This window comes from Papaver somniferum, unplaced genomic scaffold (assembly GCF_003573695.1).
Source record: "Papaver somniferum cultivar HN1 unplaced genomic scaffold, ASM357369v1 unplaced-scaffold_137, whole genome shotgun sequence".
In the NCBI taxonomy this organism is placed as follows: domain Eukaryota; kingdom Viridiplantae; phylum Streptophyta; class Magnoliopsida; order Ranunculales; family Papaveraceae; genus Papaver; species Papaver somniferum.
The window spans coordinates 5,567,364-5,589,219 of NW_020622934.1; the positions used below are offsets into that span (position 1 = coordinate 5,567,364).

Here is a 21,856-nt window from a genome sequence, read left to right on the forward strand (position 1 = left end):
TACGACGACCCATTATATAGATGAGTTTAATCGTCGATTAACTTTTCACGAATCGACGATCAAATTTCGGCGATGATGCGATGAATTTTTTTTTGGAGAAGATGAACGGGTTCGACTGAAGGTGAATGAAACTGATTTTAGGTTTATTGATTATAGGTTTTTGTATTAGGGTTAGGGATAGATTAGTAATTTAAAAGATTTAAGGGCATATAGGTAATTGAACTACCCATAGGGTACCCCTTATAAGGTCACCCAAGTTAGGACTATTGCTTTGTATGCCTAGAAAGATTTAGGTATGCCCAAAATCAGGATTCATTTCTAGGACTATATGCTAGTTTCTACTAAAAAAAATGGGTTCATAAATCCCTTGATAAGTTTCCTAACAAATATTAAGAGGAGGGGTCGGACTCTATAAAAGAGATTTGTAGGAAACGTTATTAAAGGGGTTTTGGGCAACCAAATGTATCGAGGAAAATATAATTCCACTTGGTCCCATAAATGCCATTTTAAAAATTCGACATCCACAAACCCATCATTAGGTTATGTTGATAAAGCCTGATTAGAATTGTTACATAACTGACCAGACGAATAAACATCGAAATTTAAGAGATAGTCATCAAAGTTAGAGTTAGCCTACTAATTCAAAAGGTCAGGTTGAAACGTTACAACAATTTCAAGGACCTTCCAGCAAGGAACAAGTTAAATGATATTGTTCGAGCATTCTAAAAAAAACCAACGAAAATATCATCACTAAAATAAATAATGAAATGATCCAACCGTTTCTTATGAAAGTTACAAATGAATTAGTGTGAATTGGTAAGAATATGTCTGGATCGATTAATGAGAGGTAAACCAAGAAATCCTGCAATACTTGCGTGTTAAGGACTCCCCCCTCCCCCCAAAAAAAAATAAATTGTGATCCCGAAGGTGCATATTTCAAGACTAATGCGCAGCATGTCCTCACGTATTGCGTTGAACTTTTTTTCATATCATCCAAGTGATTCTTAGGTTTCTTATTTTTAAACACTGGATCATCCATATTGACTTATAATATCAATCTGATCCATTGTACAAGGAGTTTGTCAACCATACACTAGTATCGTGTTCCAACATTCTTCAAACCGGATGACATAACCCTGAACCAGCATAATCCACGCTGAGCAAATAACATCTTGTTTTTTTTTTTTTTGCGTCGATTAACGTAATCTAGTTTTACCTTGAGTATTCATCCATCAATAAAGATAACTCATCTCTCTCCATATCGTTCACCGACTGGTTGATAATATCAACTTGATATTATGTAAAGGATAGTTATCCCTATATCGGTTTTGTGGAGGTCCTTATAGTTGGATGCTTATCGAGAACCTGCTACAATCATTATATTTGCGAGACACTCTAGGTATTCAATTTTCATTGTGAAACAATCTTTTTGTTGTCGTTGTATCTGTTCTCAACTGGATTTTTATAGTAGCGCGCCATAGTTCTCCGGTTTTAAATGACTGGTTTAGCGTCCATACATACTTCTAGTTTTTGAATATAATCTTTAAACCTATACATGACATGCCATGGATGCGACGTGAGAACAGGTCTGCATTGTTCTGCAGCACACAACTTACATAATACTTTTCTCCTTATTCTGTGTAATATGGTACCGATCTGCAACATTTTCTATTGGTCGTAAGTGCTTACATTAATTTTTTTTTTAGTTCGTTCATTTATTACGACATTCTCTCATTTTGTGCCCGTTAAAGTCTACTTTTTGAGGTCTTCATTTGTGTTGTAAGGGATGCCTTATTCATTCCAGTATTGGTTTTTGTGCATCGCTTCTTTAGAGTGTGGCTCTTATCTATATATTTTTTTTTGCTGTAGATACCTATAAATAATACATATTTACGGTTTATATAGTTGCAGCTAGATCTGTGAGATAATTTGATGTCATTTTAGATCCATTGTTCTGTTCGGTGTGGGTAGTCATAGGCTTTGGTGTAATGTTGTCAGTACGGATAGCTTTCATATGGTGAATCCATTTGCTTCTAATGTGACCGTGTAAGAATAACTTGTCTATCACTGTGAACAGAGTTGGTATCGTAATTTTCTAGGCGTAGTTTTGTCGTCGAATATATAAGTATCATCCCATGCTTTTTACAACGTGTTGTATGCCCAACTTCATGCATATATATGAACATGTAGTTGAACATAATATTTTGGGACATCCCAACGTTAATCAATGAGCTCTTGTCCTCCCATCCTTTATAATCAAAATTAATACTAAAAGATTAGAATATGGGTAATCCATGTTGTCATGGTGGTGTTATTTAAAAGTGATCAATGTAACCGGAGATTTATCCTTGCGCGATATGATGCTAGCCTGCTCTTGCATGATTTTGCTGTCATTCTGCTTGCTTGCATAACTGTTTGGAAAATAAGTTCATAAAAATTTACTAATCCTTCGTTGTTGTTGTCCATGATCATGTTTACTGTCTCTAGGATATCGCGATGTACGTATTGATGGAATTTCCTTTCATTTACCAGGTTTTATACCAAGTTCTTTAGCTAATAGCAGGGTCAGTGGTATGGCTAGAGTGTGGTACACTATAATTAGAACCACTAATCTCCGATGTAAACTTTATATAAATAAATAAATTTTTTTGTCAAATAATTAAAAAAAATTCGTCCAACAATTATTATATTTTTATAAGAAGAGAGAGTATATAGACTAGAAAGAATGTATATGGGGCTATCGAGAAGGTAGAAAAAGAAAAGAAAATAAAATTACAAATACATTGAATCCAGTTGTACACTGATCCAGAGAAGTTCAGATGCACACGATTTTTTGTTGCAGCATCCCATGCAATTACTAATGCTTTGGCTTCCGCAATTAGTCAGAATCAATCTTGACATTATTATACTTTGTTATAAAAAAATGCGACAATTTCTTTCCTTCCAAATTGTCCACATAATGACAAAAGGAATTAACTCCCAATTTTTTTTTTTATCTGAACTATTCAGTTGAGGATGATGCCAAGCTTTTTAAAGAGTGTACATATTCTCAGGACAAACCCATTGCGATGGTAACATGTTAGACCAAAGCTTTGAAGCAACTTTGCAACGCAGAAACAAATGTTTTTGTGTCTCCGATTCATTTCCACACATCACACAAGAATTTCAAATATCAAAACCTTTACATTTCAACGTATCAATGGTATTTATCTTACCATGGATAATGCACCATATCAAAAAATTAATTTTAGGTGGCGCTGCAGTCTTCTAGATGAAATAGGAAGGAAAATCTTCGATACCATCTTCATGAATCATTATGTAAACTTTTGACAAAGAATGCACCTGAATTATGAGGAGACCACCTCCTGGTATCTGGTAGGGATTTTATAGTTTGAGGTGAGGAGCCAATTCTCATAAGAAAACCCGCAAGAGTATTAGGGCATGTTTGGTACGAGTTTATAGAACTGTTTTCAAAAATCATCTTCCACCGATTTTAAAGTTTGAAAAGTTGTTTGGTAAGAAAATAAAAAATTGTTTTTAAAAACACACTTCTCATAAATTAGTTATAGTAGAAACTCCATTAATCAATACTCGATTATTTAATAAACTCTCTTAAATAATATTTTTAGTCGGTCACGAGTTGGGGACAACGTGCCTAATTAATTTGCTAAAATTATAAAATAATACATTTTGACCAGCTATGTAAACCCCATATGAAATTTATATTAATAATTCATCATATATATTCAATACATTAATGATTTATGCAGATTTTTTTTTGAAAAATGATTCAAATGTCTTTTGTTTTTTGTTAAAATCAATATCTCATTGGATCTTATCTCTATTTTTTCTTATCATCGTAAGAATTTATGGTGTTGTTTTCTCATATAGCTCAACGATTTATTATTTAATGTGATTGTCGTTCTAATGACCTCGTTCCCTGAAATCTCAATTATTTCTTCATCGCTCAACAATTGCGTACTTTTTTTTCTTTCGGATATTCGAGACATCTTAGTATTCATTGGATTATGATAACCCAACTATTCAATCAAATTTTGCTGGTCTGGAGTGACTTCACCGTCTAACTATTCATCCAAATTGTCTAAACTCGTGGTACATGTTGATCGAAGTTCACAATGATGTAAAGTGGAGATTGAAGAGTGCTTTGAAGAATTTAATATTTTACAATACTTAGAAAATAATTATCTAGTAATAAATTTATGTATAAGTTAATAAAATATTAATTAATATATAAATTATTAATTTACCGGTTAATTAATATCCCGCTTAATTAATAAATTTTGATGGTCCCAACAACATTAATTTGTAGAGTTTCTATTGTATAAGTTTCAACCAACAATTCAATAATCAATTATAAGCTTACCAATGTTTCTACACTTATACATATCATAGATGTATTTGTACAAGTTTTAAAACGCGTTGGCTGACAAAGGAACACTGAGGTCTTAAGAATCACAGCCTAAAAAATTTCCCCATAGTGAGATGCAACCCAAAGAACCCCAGCATCAGAAGCTTCGGCAAGAAAAGTACTTTGTTTAAGCGTTTTCCAGTGTTGCACCTATGAAAACAACAAGATGAATACGTATATTAAGTTTAATTCAGGTTCTTAAAGTAATGGGTACTATAATAAAACAGTACAGTTGCATTCGTGAATAGATTCAAATAGAATTTTAGAGTAATTACCGACCATAGTCCCATGTCCCCAAGAATTCTACAATTCTGTGCATTCCAATCATATGATACTCACTAGAGCAGAGTTCATGTGTAATACCTTTAGTCGCATCGAACATGCAAAATCTGTTGGAAAAAAATACAGTTTTATGTGAATAAAAATTACTAATAAAAAGGTTTTTCCAAAAATAAAAAACACCTTCCAAATTTATCTCTTAGTTTTTTACGGGATAAGTTTACCATATATTTTTTTGGATTTGGGTTAGGGTTTTATATAAGAAGAACCTCTTTTTATTGCCGATATATATAGAAAAACCTCTCTTGTATCCCCTGGAGTTGAGTACTTCTTCTTCGTTTTTCGATGTTTGATTCGAGGGTTTAAGTGCTAACGATTCCATGAGTTTTCCGCTGCCAAGTTCTAGTAGGACAAATTTGAATGTGCTATTCAAACTTTGTTAAGATTGTTGTATCTTGGAGGCAGATGTACCCATAGGGCTATAGCATCATCTTTTCAGAGTGTAGCCGGGCATTCTTGTCTTAAGGACAGTATGTTGAACATGCGCCTCAATCTACCATTCGAGTTTCTTCTTTCTATGTTGTTTAACAGGATGTTCAAGACATCAACAGCTGGCTAACTTGAAGACACGAAAATCAGATAAGTGCCTCTTTTATTATTTATTTGTTTGATCAATTTTGATTATTATTCTCCAACAATCTTAAGACAAGATATTTATCATAATAACAGTTAAAATTGACGAGTTAGGGTTTAACAAATAGAACCAGTAAATTGTGCTGTAGAGATTGTCCATCTCTCAATTTCTTGTTAAGCCCATAATATCAAACGTGTTTTTATGTTAAAAAGTGGAACCTTAAATTCATGTGTTGCAGCTGTCTGCCAGAAATTGTTCTCATATCCAATCGGTTGTCATGAATTGATGTGTATCTTCCTGAACCCATTCGATTATGCTTTTGGCTTGATTTGATAAGCCAATTGGAACCTGGTAATTTTCTTAGCCATGCACGTGGTCAATTACTTTGGCAACACAGTTTTTAAAACCGGTATTGCTTGGGTGTGCGTCTTTTATTTTACAGGGTGTTGGATGCACAATAATCGACTTTCTTGAATGTGATATTAGCAGGGTGGCTCGCAGGATGTTGAGACCAGTAACAAGCAGCCGTCTGACTCCATTTCAAGGGATCATGGGTTTCAGCTTCTCTTAGGTTTTGGAATTCTCTTGCAGCTGAACAAATATAGTGATGTTCTTGGGGGCGTTATCATTGCTGATGGACCGCAGTTAAAGGAAGCTTGGATCCTGCTATTGTTCATACATTTCAGGAGCGTGTCAGACTTTTGTGCTTGTATGGTACCTTTACAAGTGTACCAAAATTTCGATTTGATACTTGGGAGAAAGAGATGACAGTAGCAAGATATCATCTGGCCTGGTACATATACAAGTGGATTAACATACCGGCATGACATGCTGGATAGATATCTGACAGTGTGTGGCGACGGATTCTTTCTTTTGTCAGTGGTTGTCCTCAAGAACAAGTCAGTTACTTGAAGGAAGGTAGCTTTCTCTCAGTTTACTCAAATGATAAGGGAAACTTCGTACTGTTTATGCGAAATATAATTTGGCTCCATTCAGAATTCAACATGGAGACATGCTTCATTCCTTATAAGAATCTTGAGTAACTGGATAGGTGTCAGAGAAGTTTTGGTGGGTTCATTGATATGAATGAGATGAAAATCCGTTATTTTAATTGCTTTGTCATTTCTACTGCCAAGCGAAAGTGGGTGGTCTTGGTGTTCACTACAAGGTGACTTTTAGTTAGATTAGTAACATAGATGCTAATGGGATTAATTAAATACCCTGCGGTTTTACTTCAAAGGAAAATTCATATATAGTATTGCAGATTCTAGACTGTCACGGAAATCTGGACGTGTGTCACCTGACTTCGAAAGTGATGAGCGAATTAGGAGACTCTTTAGCTTTCCTGAAGATTTATTCAACGTTGCATATCCAGACTCCATTGTTCAGTTGATCTATGACAAGGACAAAATATTAGGGAATATATCTGCAGCTATTCCAGCCGTTCCCGTCTCTGAATATCCTGCTCCTCCCATCTTAGGACCATCTGTCCAAGATCAAACCAACTCTAAGAAACGTCGTTCTTCGTTTTCGTCGTCTTCTGGATTTCCACGGATTCCTAGAAAGCCTTGCCGTCCTGCGGTGGACAGAAATGAAACTGAGACTTCAATCCCTAGAACAAATGATGTAAGGGGGTTCAGGAGACTTGAGATTGAGGAGTTGTGCTAGGTGGCACGGAAGAATGCCTATAAGAACTGTGTAAGATCCAAGGCCAAGATGTATGATTATTAACTCCTTCGAGAAACTGGGACTCTTGGAGTATCACATGTAGAATGTGTCAGGCTAGTTAAAAGGTAGTGGACTAAGGAACTATATGTAATCTCTGTCACGGACTCATCGGAGTTGATGGAGCAGATAGGAGAAGCTCTGTTTGGAGAGTCTCAGTTTATAAACGATGGTGACTCGGAGCATCAGTAGGTGTTGGCAGTCATTAGAAGTGGCAGTTGATGGAGTTGCGATGGGATGATTAATGGCAGTGAAGGTCTGGTAGTATGAGTTCGAGCTAAAGGGCTTGTTGGCTGTTAGCAGCGAAGAAAGGAGGAAACTGTTGTTTGGCAGTGACAGGAAGCTGTGCTATGAATCAGTTGGTTGCTGAAGGTCGTAGCTCATTCCCACGTGCACGGTTATGCATTAGATGAAGCTTCCGAAACATATAGAAATCCTAGAGCTCCCCGTCACTTGTCGGAGGTAACTGGTGATTATGATAGTCATCATAACAGTTTAGTATGTCCTCAGTGGAACCAAAACAAAGAAAGAATCAAAAATTATTGCTTCTGCTAATCTTCTTGCTTCTCAGCAACTTAGCTTCTTTCTCAATTGAAAACAATCCTCTAATGGTTCGTGCATTGTGAAGTCACCTGAAGACCTAAAGCGAGATGCTGATTCTCTAAACATATGAAGGTGGCTTTTGGAAAGTCATGGAAAGCAGAGCTCTGTGAAGGGAAGATTTCAGAGGGAAAAATTGATGCAAGAAATCCTGCAGTTCTTGTTATTAGTACATCTGCACTAAGAGCATTGGAGCTTCTCAGGGGCTTACGGCCGTTGACAAAAGGGTGTCGTGCTGCAAAACTGTTCGCAAAACATATGAAGGTTGAGGAGCAGGTGGCGATGGTAAAGACCCGTGTAAATATTTCTAGTGGTACGCCGAGCAGGATTAAGAAGATGATCGACATGGATGCATTGGGGCTATCACGGTTAGCCGTGATTGTGCTTGACATGCACACAGATACCAAGGGTTATTCGTTGTTAACTCTTCCACAAGTCAGCAATGAATTCTGGGACTTGTATAAAACCCACTTTGAACAGCCACTGATACGAGGTGATTTACGTATCTGTCTATATGGCTCTATATCCTGCGGCAGTGAGCTAGTTAAAAAGTCAGGTGAATGATCTATATGAAAAGATGAGGCGATGCATGAGGAACTGGAACATTGGATTATGCGGATCAAAGTATTGTCCATCAACAAAAGCATGCGTGATGGCACTAATTTGCATGTCCGCGTTTAACCTGGGAAATCACAGGGATGCTTTGACTAAAGGATCAGAGATTGGAATGCATGAGGTACATATTTAATTTCAAATATGTGATATATATTGCACTAACCTTAATCTTGAGGAAGATGTAAAAAATGTACTACTGAATAGTACATGTATATTTTTTTTTAATATGCTTTACAACCACCTATCAAATATGTGATATTTACGATTTGACTGAAAGACCAATTGGTTGATTTGATCTAAAGGATCGAAGGGAACCAGAAGTTATTCGGAAGGAAATGGTCTTTGTCAAACTTGATGTGGTTAATGTGTGTTGTAAATGTGCAGTATAGCAGGTGTATACAAATACACTAGTATCTCAAAGAATTACTGGGATAATCTGATCAGAGACTTGCAATACGACTTGCAATACTTGAGGTACATATTAAATTGTGTATGTGATACATATTATACTGACCTTAAGAGATGTTGTTGTTTCAGGCTATGTAAAAATCTTAGCCTATGTGTGTATCCTCTTAAGGAGTGTCTGTCTAAGGAAGTCCTTAAAACAGACTAGATGAACTTGTATATTGAAGAAATCAAAGTTCGTGTGCTTTAATTCAAGCATAAGAGGAAGACGAATGATTACTAAGATGCTTCTTAGAAGATATTCCTCTGTGACCGAAGCCTGTGGCCATCATTGCAGAAACTCAATTGACTATGTGAGTCTAAAGTAAATGAGCAATGACAAAGTCTAGACATACTCGGAGAAGGCTAATTCAGTAAGATAACTATACTCTTTAATGAAGTAATTTTAGTTGATTCGTGAAGTCAAAAAGAGGTCTCAGTAGACATGTAAAGTCAAAAGAGAACCTCACAGACTTAGGGAAGTCAACAGAAAAATTAGTGGTCCTTTGACGAAAGGATTTTCTAAAGAGATAGTTCGTAATTATACATCGAGGGGGAATGGGACTTAAGCTCATATAAAATAAACTTGCCATGAAGGATACTCAACCTTGCTGACTGGAGATCCCAAGATCAAGGTTTCGAATGAGACAACTAATTTATGGTGGGTAAAGGTAAACACTATCAGAGAATTATATTCTCTGTCCCTTCCCTATGGTGTAGATGTGATAGTGTGACTGCATGTGAAGGATGACTTTTAATAAGTCTTAATGAGTTCCATAGTTTCAATTTAAGATTGAAGTGGGTGTAGCAGTGAACACTCTTAATGGAACTCACCTATCTGAATGAGGAAGTGGGTCGCTTTCTATGAGAATATGAGCTGATTCTCTAGAGCATTCTGAGAAACAAGACGTCCAGGGCCAAAATGGACACAACGGCGGAGCTTGGCAGCAACCTTGGAGATATCATATGTGGTTGTTATCGCGAGTTACACCAAATGTTAGACAGTTCAAGACCTAATGGACACTGGCTAATAAGTAGTTCAGGTAACCTCTCACTAAGCAAAGGTTCAAGACCTTATGGACACCTATGCCTATTCATGATATTTCTTGTTTTCCGTGTTTTATCGTATTTTTATTCATGTGGGGGATTGTTGGAAAAAATACAGTTTTATGTGAATAAAAATTACTAATAAAAAGGTTTTTCCAAAAATAAAATACACCTTCCAAATTTATCTCTTAGTTTTTTACGGGATAAGTTTACCATATATTTTTTTTTGGATTTGGATTAGGGTTTTATATAAGAAGAACCTCTTTTTATTGTCGATATATATAGAAAAACCTCTCTTATATCCCCTGGAGTTGAGTACTTCTTCTTCGTTTTTCGATGTTTGATTCGAGGGTTTAAGTGCTAACGATTCCATGAGTTTTCCGCTGCCAAGTTCTAGTAGGACAAATTTGAATGTGCTATTCAAACTTTGTTAAGATTGTTGTATCTTGGAGGCAGATGTACCCATAGGGCTATAACATCATCTTTTCAGAGTGTAGCCGGGCATTCTTGTCTTAAGGACAGTATGTTGAACATGCGCCTCAATCTACCATTCGAGTTTCTTCTTTCTATGTTGTTTAACAGGATGTTCAAGACATCAACAGTTGGCTAACTTGAAGACACGAAAATCAGATAAGTGACTCTTTTATTATTTATTTGTTTGATCAATTTTGATTATTATTCTCCAACAAAATCATATATAGTAGCGTTGACAAATGGATATGCAAAATCATATATAGTCGCATCGACAAGTGGACACATATTTTATATTTGTTACGAATACAAATGAAATGTCTGTAAAACGAATTTCCAGTTGAATGTGTCTGGGTATGCACTAAAGAAATCCAAGCATAGATCTGATGCAAGGACATAACGATCATAGAGAAAAGGTACAATAAGTTAAGCAGTTAGAAATCGAAGTATGGGTCTGATCTGATGCAGGGACATAATGATCATAGAGAGAAGGTATAATGAGTCAAGTGGTTAAAATGTATTAATAAGGTTACTATTATAATCTTTTTACTCTTAGGACTGAACATGCACACATGTACTACAACCATCATGTCTCTCTTAGAACGACACTGAACCACTTATGTAATAAATGATTGCTTTTAAAATGCATAACTTGGATATCTATATAGAGAGTAAAAAGTACAGAAAGCTTCGATTTCTTTTATAGCTAGGGGGTTAATGAGTTCCAACTTCCGACTAGGGACGGGTTCAGGAAGTATAAATTTTCTTTTAAAGCCCGAGCTAGAAGTTTGATTGAACAAAAATAAAATAAAATTTAGACATGTGGACTAGCAAGATCATCCGGGCTTTAGCCCCCTTTAGCTCAGGGATAGGTCCGTTCCCTGCTTCCGACTGTAGACTAAAATTAGTAGACATAACTATGTATTATAAGAAGATTAAACCTGTTCACTAGTATTTCAACTACATATAGTACGCGATAAGTAACAAATCAAAACTCGCCTTGCGGTCTTCAGTTACCATCAGAAGTACTAGCATCTGTGTGTGTCACAGAAGCTCTTTGCGGATGATATTCTTATTTTCTGTAAGGGTAATCTTCATAGCTTGAGGAACTTGAAGGAGATGCTTGGCATGTATCAACGTGCTTCTGGTCAGTATGTTAGTTATGCCAAAAGCAAATTTTATTATGGTGGAGATAGGCAGTCTCGTGCTATTGCTATTGCAAACTTTATGGGCATGGAGAGGGCGCATTTCCCGGATAAATATTTGGGAATCCAATTGAAACCTGGCATTGTGCGTCATATTCATGTTCGTCAGGTAATGGAGAAGATTATGGACAAGCTGGCAGGTTGGAAGGGTAAGCTTTTGTCTTTTCAGGCCAGGTTAGTTTTGATCAAATCAGTTATTTCTAGCTATTTGCTTCATTCAATGGCTGTTTACAAATGGCCATGCACGGCCATCAAATCTGTTGAGAGGGCCATTCGCAATTTTTTGTGGTCTGGAGATGCTGAGAAGCGCAAACACTTCACTGTTCTTTACGATGTCTTATGCCGTTCCAGACGTGAAGGTGGGCTTGGCCTCAAGAAGTTAAACGATGTTAATAGGGCCATGCTTATGAAGTTGTGGATTTCGATTCGAGACTCTGATAAGACTTGGGCTAGATTTTTGAAGGCAAAATATTTCAAAGTTAATGGCAACTTGGTTGATTATAAGCTGGGTTCCTCGGTTTTTCCTGGCATTAGATTGGTGCATAACTTTGTTCAAAAACACACGCGCTCAATTATAGGTAACGGTGCTAATACTTCCTTATTTTTTGATAATTGGTGTGCTGATTTTTCAATTGCTCAGCGTCTTGGCATCACCACAAGAGGCCCTAATGATTTTAAGGCCAAGGTGAGTGATATTATTATTGATGGCTCTTGGGTTATTCCTCCAAAGACTAAAGAATTGATGTTACGATGCAATATTGATGTTGATAATTTGCCTCTTATTGGTGGTGGAGATGATTATAAAATTTGGGACTTGGATAGTAAGGGTGTCTTCACTGTCAAGTCGGCCAAGGCTGCTATTCGTGGTCCAACTGAAGTTTTGCCAGCTGCAGCTCTCTTCTCTAGAAGTGTTATACATCCTACTTTGGGTGTGCAGTATTGGAAGCTATTTTATAAACAGTGTTGTGCTTCTGATGATAATGTTATGAAGAAAACTGGTAGGGAGATGCCTTCTATGTGTCGTTTATGTAGAGAAGATTGTGAAGATGTTAGCCATATTACTTGGCATTGCAAAATTGCCAAAAGAATTTGGAGGTGGGCAGCTGAAATTTTCAGATTGACGCCGAATGAGGACCTGGTAGCCTCCTACAAGGCTGCAAAGGGCAGGAGTCGAATGATTAAGGATCTGTGGCTTGTTGCAAATCTTGCAATAGTTACGGAGCTGTGGAAGATGCGTAATAAAGCTTATTTTGAGAACAAACAGATTCGTTGGCTGGAGTTTAAAGGCAGAGTTCATCAGGTAATTCGTGATAACTCTATTAGATTGAAGGGCCATATGCATAATACTTTGGATGATTTGCGTATTGTTAATTTCTTTAGAGTGACGCATAGATCTTGCGATCACTCTAACCCAGTTGAAGTTACTTGGAGCCCACCAAATCCTGGTGAGATTATGATTTGTTGTGATGGTGCTTCTCTTGGTAATCCGGGGCAGGCTGGTTCTGGTGTTGTTTTCCGTGATTCTAGCTCGGTAGTCTTGGGAGTTCTGTGCGTTGGCCTGGGCTGGCAGACTAACTTCTATGCTGAAGTTTGTGCGGTGATCTATGGTGCTGTTGTTGCTCAAAGATGGAATGTGAAGAACCTATGTGTCAGATCTGATTCGATGAGTTGTTTATATGCTCTTCAAAAAGGCGATTTGCCATGGCAGCTAATGCAGAAGTGGAGAATAGCGAAGAGCTTTTATAACAATATTAGCTATATTCATAGCTTCAGAGAGGCTAATTTTTCAGCAGATGTCTCGGCCAAACAAGCATGTTTGTTAGCTGAGGATCATTATGATTTTTACGAGGGTAGGCCAGGTTTTATTCATTCTGTTGAATGGCCTGGAGAGGTTTACTATCGTTTTTAGGCTTTTTAGTGTGCGGCCTTTTTGGCTTAGTCCTAAATTAGCCTGATCCTTGTACATTTTCGCTTTTTTATTCTATTTTATTGACCGAGTAAAAAAAAAAAGTGTGTGTCACAGAAGGCTCATACATAAGTGGTCATACGTAAGATGAAATCACTTTATTTTTAGTTGTTCAATATTGTAACACCATGCCAGAGCTGTTTTTCCAGTTAGCGTGGAATGTTTCGTTCAACTCCCTTTCAGATACTATTTCATAGATAAGAAAGTTGGCAACTGCACCAACTCTACCTAATATGTGCAAGGCATTTGTGGTATGTACAGTTCGTAAATTCAATCTTTACTTGGGATTCACAATGGTTCATGTTAATCCGTTGAAAATTAACATTGTTCCATTCGATTAGACATCAAGTCAATTCTCATCAAACACGGGAATGTACTACACTCCATATAATAGTATGATAACAAGTTAATCTCACAAATTTCCCGGCAATAAATTTAAGAAAATAAGAAAAATCTAGATAATTGAAATAGATGTTCATATCTAAAAACAACAACAAACCCTAGAATTTTGGTGTAGACCAAATCAAACAAGCCATTTGTTGTAAGATTAAAACCCTAGTAAGAAAACTTCAGCAGTTCAGCTTCTGTCTATAATTTTTCTTAACCATTTTTCCTTAAAAAAAGCCCAGAAACTATCTTCTTCAATTTCATCTTCTTCAACCTTGATTTTCTCGGATTTGGATCTAATTTTTGGATCTACCGAGTAAATCTAGGTGAAGTTATTAGTATTTTACTAAATAGTATGTAACTATTATATATTAAATAAATTGTAATCACTATTTTGGGATATTATCAGGGTATGTTAGGTTTCTTATTTTATATTTCAATCACGATTTCATATAGCCTCCTGGGCGTTTCTATCGATTGCTACAATCGCTTCAATTATATTTTCAAGGGCAATCTGCACCGTCTTGACATAGATCTAAATTCTTATGAAGATCCATGGCTACTGGACATGATTGCGGTTTCGAGACACTGTGCAAATTACTCCTTTGTTGTAGGAGCATTATATCTTGATGAAGATAAAGAAATCAATCTTGAAGAAGAATAAATCATTCTTGAAGATGAAGAATTCAAATGGTGGAATCTGAAAATTCACACCATCCCTCAAATATTATCGATCCCCTCGATGAATTACATGTACCTAATACTTTGGTTTTATTGTATTTGTTCATGTATTCCTACTTTGATATTCTTGATCGATGTATGCACTCTTTTATATAATATATGAAATTGGGAGACCTTCCCATGTTCCTTCAAAAAAAAAAAAAAAAAAACCCTTCAGTTTTGTTGATGGTGGATTTTCGGTAAGGACTAAAATCGTAAAATCATGATATTGCATGTTTCTGGCACGACTTCAGGAATGTATGTGACAATTCATATTTTATGATCTGTGAACCATTTCATGATCTTTGACTGAGCGAGCATTCCTCTTAGAGCTATGATGAACATGTTTCTCGAAAGGCCTCTCAGCTGAGCTTTCGACGCTTCACACATTTCATCATCACCTCTACGTAAAATCAAAATGATTGGGCGGCTCCTAGACATATTGCATGCTATTATAGATCCTAACGTCTTCAGAACGTCACGCTTCTCGTTGTTCGCTGACTACTTAGAGAGACCGTGTATAAAATCCATTAATGATTGGGAAGTTCCTAGACATATTGCATGTTAGATAGCTTAACGCCTTCAGGACGTCATGCTGCTCGTTGTTCCCTGACTATACACCACCCCTATATTATCTCATTACTCCGTTTCATAGCTTATCCTCAGCTGGATTCCATGGATTGGTAATAGATACTCAACTCATTTTATTACTTCGTTTCATGAATCATTCTCAGCTGAATTTCATGAATTAGTAATAAATACTCAAGTAATTTTTATTACTCTGGTTCATGAATTTTTCTCAGCTAAATTTCATAAATTAGAAATAAATATTCACCGATCGGGTATCTGGGCCACCACCGAGTAAGCCCCGAGAAAATGGTGCGAGTGTACTTAGCAAATAATGCACAGACGAGCACCAGAACGTACGAACGAGCATTCGAGAATATGGACAAACGAGGAAACCTGTGCAAAATAGGGAGGAAAATAATAAATAGACGCCTGAGGGAGTTAGCAAAGTAGTGAGTAGACAATCAACCAAGTCTCTGCACGACCTGGAACTTGTTAAACCACGATTTCCCACTTTCCCACTCTTTCACTCGAGCAACCGTCACACTTATAGAAATCAATGTGTCCACATTCTAGCAATATAAATAAGTTTCTGAACTCACGATTGAGAACAACATTGGTCGAATAGACAACATCCATCGTCTAACCAATAATCATCGTGTGAGCAACAATCTCTCCCAATTGAGCAGAATTCAAACTTATTCTTCATTTGCAGAAATCCACAACACATTCACAATCCTTGATCACCATTGATCTCACACACTTCTCAGCTTCCCTCCTACAGATCAACCCTCTTCCCTCTTCGTGCCCGAATTGACTCTGGAACGACCATTTCTTGGTTTAGGCCGGAGTCCTACAGATTAATGTCTCGAACTCAAAGCACTCTCGTGCAGTGCCTCTGTTTGAGGTTAGGCAGTTTGCTCGGTTGAGGAGTCTCCGTCCGCACGATTGTCTCTCCACTTCCTAAAAAATCAGCAAATCGTTTTTCCCCATCAACAAGTTTAAAAAGACATAATCCATAAAAAAACTATTGCAAAAGATCATACCCGGTAAACAAGAAGGAAAATAAAGAACAAAAACATACCTAGCTCTCAGTTCGTTTGAAAAGAACATAAAAGAAAACATGGAAAACGATTAATCAAAGTTTTTCTATTTCAAAATCAAAAACAAAAACAAAAACAAAAACAAACTAAAAACGTTTTCTAAAACGAGGACTACCAAACGCGTTTTGTCATGTTTTATGTTTTCTATGTATTTGAAAACAAAAACAGTTTTATACAAATCCTACCAAACACAACCTTGCATTCTTTGAAACATAACAACCTCTTGAAAGTCTATCTTCCGATTCTCATCGTAAGTAATATCTTTAGTAATTTTTATTTTGCCAACTTGAAGAGACTTGGATAATCTTCGGCCAAAGAGTTATTGCCACATCTATCATTCCAAAAAGAGATTGTTGTTCCTGAGCGTAAGTTAATGGTGGAATTGGAAGAGATAAGGTGGTTAGTTTCAACCAAATTTTTCAATAACAATCTTTTGGGTTATTTTGACTTTGAGTCTGAATTTTGTGACCGGTGTTGCATTTAGGGCCTAGAAAATCCAATACTAGAGTTTAGGTCCTAGAATCGTAGTTGACCGTCATCAAAATAGTTAGAAATTTAATTAATTTATATTAGTTATTAACGGCGTCAACTACCGTTAACTCGTGAGTCACACGTAAATTTATTTTTACTGGCTTAACGATTTAGATTTATACGCATCCCACGGTTTAAATGAGAACTATGATCTTAAGACACAACTTCTAAATATTGGATTTTTTAAGACCTAAATATAATACTGGTAACAAATACGAAACTCTTTTTTCTTTTTGGTGGAAAGTTATAATATAACTAACAAATACAATATAGTAAGTTTACAAATACGGTTTTATCAAATACATTGGAATAAATGTTAGATTTCTGAACTCTTTGCTTGAGATTAATCAGGCAAAAATCATCCGATGTGTAGTGTGGTAATTTGGATCCCAATGACGGTTAAAAGACTTTCGATTCCCCACATAAAAAGTTTGAGTATAAAGTTACAAAAATGTAACCATTGATCATTCATAATAAATCAGTAGGCTTAGTTTTAGGTAAGACCGACAACGTCAAAACTAACATGGCTGCTAATAATGGGGTTCCATTTTGCTTGGGTACCAATCTCTTACCAAAATATGTTTTGTTTTATATGCAATTTGGTACACCCCAAATAGAATGGTACCCATGATATTGATTAATCGGTTAGCTTAATAGCACCACTAAAGAGAGGGGCAAAACCAATACATTTAAGGACGAACTGCCTCCCCATAACTTGACCTAAGATCTCTCGGTGTGCATTATTTATTTCTTCATATCTAAATATTCGATTATTGATGGATCTCTCTCTTACTCGCTCGCTCACTCACTCTCCTCTCCTGAGAAAGTAGTTGGCGATTTGCCAAAGAAAGTTGCGTACAAATAGTAATATTGAAAGATGAAAAAAAAAGAAAGAAAAGAAATGACAGGTGAGATTAGAAACAAAGAAAATGTCTAGGGGCGAAGTACCTTAAAAACTTAAATCACACAACTTTCTCTCTCTCTCTCATCCTAAAAAAAAACACCACTTGCCCAGAAGAAATCCCTACCCCACTTAGGTTCTTGAATTCACTGAATCTATCTTCCTTCCTCCCCAACATCCCCATCTTCCTCTCTCTCTCTATCCTTCCCTGTACTACTAACTAAAACTTCATTCAAACCCCATTCTTCTCCCTATTCTTCATTCCGTACTTTCAATATTTACCCAAACAAAGGGAACATTTATACCCCACCATTAACCTCAACCAACTCTGAGCGTTTCTTTTATTCACAATAATCTCTCTTCTGCACTTCTTCTTCTTCTTCTTCTTCCCCATACCCTCCTCCATTCCTAATAATCATCTATATTATATCTCTTCCCCAAAAAAAATCAATATTGTATTGATTATTCTTAATGTTTCATTTTTTTCTTCTTAAGAACATTTAAAAAAAAAAAGAAGAAGGAAAGAAAGAGTTATATTTAGTAATTTTGAGAAAGAAAGATAGACAGATAAAGAGGTAGTAGCAAGGTGAAATGCAAAAGGTGGTTCAAGGGACCTTTGTAGTTTGTCGTCTCATTTGGAAATTCGCATCTACATCTTCTCCTTCGGATTATCACTGCCAAGAACAGCATTTACATCATCACAGGTTTGTACCTTAAAAAAAAAAATCTTTCCTTTTAATTTTCTCCGAGCTTTGATGATCATACTTCATCAGTTGGTTGTATTTTTTTTTTCTTGTGTCTCTTTGTATGATTTAGGTAGTAGCCCTGATTTATTTTATGCATGTATCTTAGACTAGGTAGAAACATAAACAAAAAGGAAGGAACCTAGGGACCAAAATTGATTGGTTTTGATCTATTGCATACATTTACTCGTTTATCCAATTGATGATTTTGTTATTAATATTCATCATACAATTGATTTGGTCTTATTAAAACATGTTAATGTGGCGGTATTACAGGTTGAAATTGGATTGAATATCAAGGGCTAATCAAATTAAGGAAGGTTTTGGGTAATTGGAAAATGTTAATCTTGTCTCCCTGAAGAAGTAAGTATTAGGTTTGGGACTGATCTGTGTTGAGAGAGTTGGAGCTATAGAATTTGGCAGTTTAAGAGGTAATGAGTTTTGAAGATCGTCCGGACGTTGATTTATCAACAGGATTGTTCACTATAAGAGATCATTGGATTGGAGGGGTCGAAATCATGGATGGAAAAACAAGAACGAATAATAAAACTAAGGCTAGTAGTGTAGTGATGATGGATGGGCAACAACAACAAATTCATCTGAACCATCGTCGAACTCTATCAGGATCGTCCGCAACATCGCAAGGGAATAGAGTTAATAACATTATTAGAACTAACAAGAACGTCCCCAACAACAGCAATAGTAGTAGGATACCGATTCGAGCAAGTTATTTTAGTGTGGAGTCTTTATTAGTATTGGTAATGTTGACTGCCTCACTGCTAATACTACCGGTGATATTACCCCCGTTACCACCTCCACCGTTCTTGTTGCTATTGCTTCCTATAGGTATACTCATCTTGCTTATGATCTTGGCTTTCACGCCTTCGGATGCTCGAGACATTTCATCGTCTTATGTGTAAAAAGAAACAACTAATGAGCTTTTTATTTCTTTGTTTTTTTTGGTATATACACCGTTTTGCTTCTATTTCTTTCCGGATATATTAAACAGAACTAGTGACAAAACCCCTAGGTGAACAAACTAGTGATAAGAAAAAACCGGTCATATTATTTCTACCAAATAAAAACCGTTTTAAATAAAACTGGGACAAAAACCCCAAGCCAAATAATAATGTGTAAATTTAGTTTTTGTTACTTTTAAAAAAGCCAAACATACCCTTCGACCTTTTTCTAGGTTTCATCGACTGCTTTCTTGGAGAGAACCCAACACTCTCTCTCTCTCAGAAACAAATCCTTAGACAAATTTCCAGAATCAAAACCTAGAAATCTCACAATGAAAACACAAATTGAAACCTAAATTTCAGTAATCACAACATAGAAATCTCGATCTATTCTCAAAACCTAGAAATCTTGATCATCAGAACCTTAAAAAAATTTTAAACCTAGAATGCAAAATCAGTTTTGTTACTGAAATCTGAAATCAATTCATCTTTGATTATCATCAGGTATAAACCATTATTTAGTACTGTTGTTTAATTTTGATATTTTTGACCCTGTGAAGTTAATTGCATGTACAAATTTTGGTGATTTGAAGTTAGATTCTACTCTTCCGCTGTTTTTTTTTTTTTTTTTTTTTTTGTATTACGTAGAATTTCAAGGCATGGGTGTGTTTAGCTTTCTGATTTGTGAGCTATTTTTAGGGTTAATTTTTTTTTTTAGATATCAATCTCTTGCTGCATGATTTAAAGTCACTTGCTTGATTTAATTTGTTACTGCTGTTAGTCGAAGTTGATCAGTTTGATTTATCTTATCTCATAGTTTTATGGTTCAGAGATCCAAGATGTGAAAGCTTTCATGTATGAATTTGTCATCCAAAAAGCCTCAAATCCATGTTCTGAATGAACTGTTCCTGCTTAATTTTTGATGCTTCATTAGTACAATTTAACTGAATTTCGTTGATAAATTTATGGGTTAGTATACCATGATCTAATAATGCCATCCTTGATAGCACCTGGTTCAACTATAAGGTTTCTTTTTGTAAAGCTTTCATCTCATGGAATATATTGAAGTTTTGCTTTGAACCTTCTCTTGATCTCTGCTTTCTGAATCATATAGTTGATGTAAACTGAACACGTTTCTTTGTTATGCAGTTATCCATAGTGGATAGATGGGACTTCATTAGGTTTGAACTTTTTTCATAGGTCATATGCATTATGTGTTCTGCATGGAATTATTTTGGGATGAATCTCTAGTTTCTTGATCTTGTTACTTGTACTTAGGAATTATTATCGATTATTCTCTAAATTGTGATTGCGACAAATTTTATGTGAGCGACAGCACCAGATTCTTGGTGTGTGTCCTGAAATGGGAGGATTTGAAGGGGCATGTCCTGTGCATCACATGTTATCGTTATGATTCACTAAGCAGGTGAAGTAAGATTGTGCACATTTTTGACAACTCCTCCCTGGATTGTTTGTTTTCCTTGTTGGTATGTGCGCATTTTCTGTATTAAACAAGATGTTTCCTCTTAGTCATCATATTTCATAATGCCTCTTAGGTTATGGGGTCACATTTAACAATCCCATATGAATATTATACGTCGCTTTTATACCATTCATACTTTGCTTTCCTGAATTTTTTTTGAGGTGATATCATATTTATCGTTTCCTTATTTTAGCTATCATCTGTAACTGATAGACGTTGATATGTAGATTCCCCCTGGGTTGTACTCATGCCGATGTCCTTTTTTGGTGCTAGGTGAATCTATTACAGCTGAGAACGAAACAAGGGAAGGAGAGTACTACGTCTGGCACGAGTGAGTAATTTCAAGTTGGTTCCTTGGAGTAGAAAACAGATTCCTTAGTGAGAAAGTAACTCACTATTTCTGCTCATCATTGTTGTCTATGTTGTTGTCGGATGGCAAATTCTAAAGTATGATTTCTGTTTTGGTGCAGGTTTCGTAGAGTAAAATTGTTGTTCTAAGGACTTGAAAGGTCGGGTAACCTGTTCAGCTTTTTCTCAGCTGCCATAGTTATCAATAATTTTGTAAGATTGTATGTTCACCTTCATAATGTCTTATTGTTGGATGCTTATTACTTAGGTATCGACGTATCGTGCACGAAACCTGTTCATCACAGAGAGGGAAGCAATTGCAGGTGGTGAATTGGATTGTGGAGCTGAGTAGAGTCAGCTAGGAGATGTTGCTGCCGCTGCTTTCAGATTGGCAGTGTGCAAGTGTAGATGCTGGTATTGTTGATATGGTTATTGCAGTGATGGGTTTGATATGGTTATTGCAGTGACATGGTCTTGTGACGAGTTTCATTTGATGCTGCTAGTAAGCTCCGGTTGCAGCTGAAGTTAATATTATAGAGAAGGTGGTACTGGTGTTGGCTTTGAGTTGGTTCTCTATGAAGAATGGTTTGAGATGATGCTTGAGAATGGTTTTTAAGTATAGTTGCAGGTTGAGAGTGTAGAGAAGAACTGAGATGCCTATGTTTGGTGGTGATTATGAACTGCAGCTGGTGATAATCA

General features: G+C 36.2%; 1 long non-coding RNA gene across 1 annotated transcript; it reads left to right on the forward strand.

The window, feature by feature from the left end:
* The first annotated feature begins 19,543 nt into the window (after positions 1–19,543).
* Positions 19,544–21,539, forward strand: LOC113334742. Its single transcript, XR_003352924.1, has 4 exons — positions 19,544–19,830; positions 21,083–21,140; positions 21,280–21,318; positions 21,426–21,539. It is a non-coding gene; the product is annotated as an uncharacterized LOC113334742 (long non-coding RNA).
* Positions 21,540–21,856: the final 317 nt, after the last annotated feature.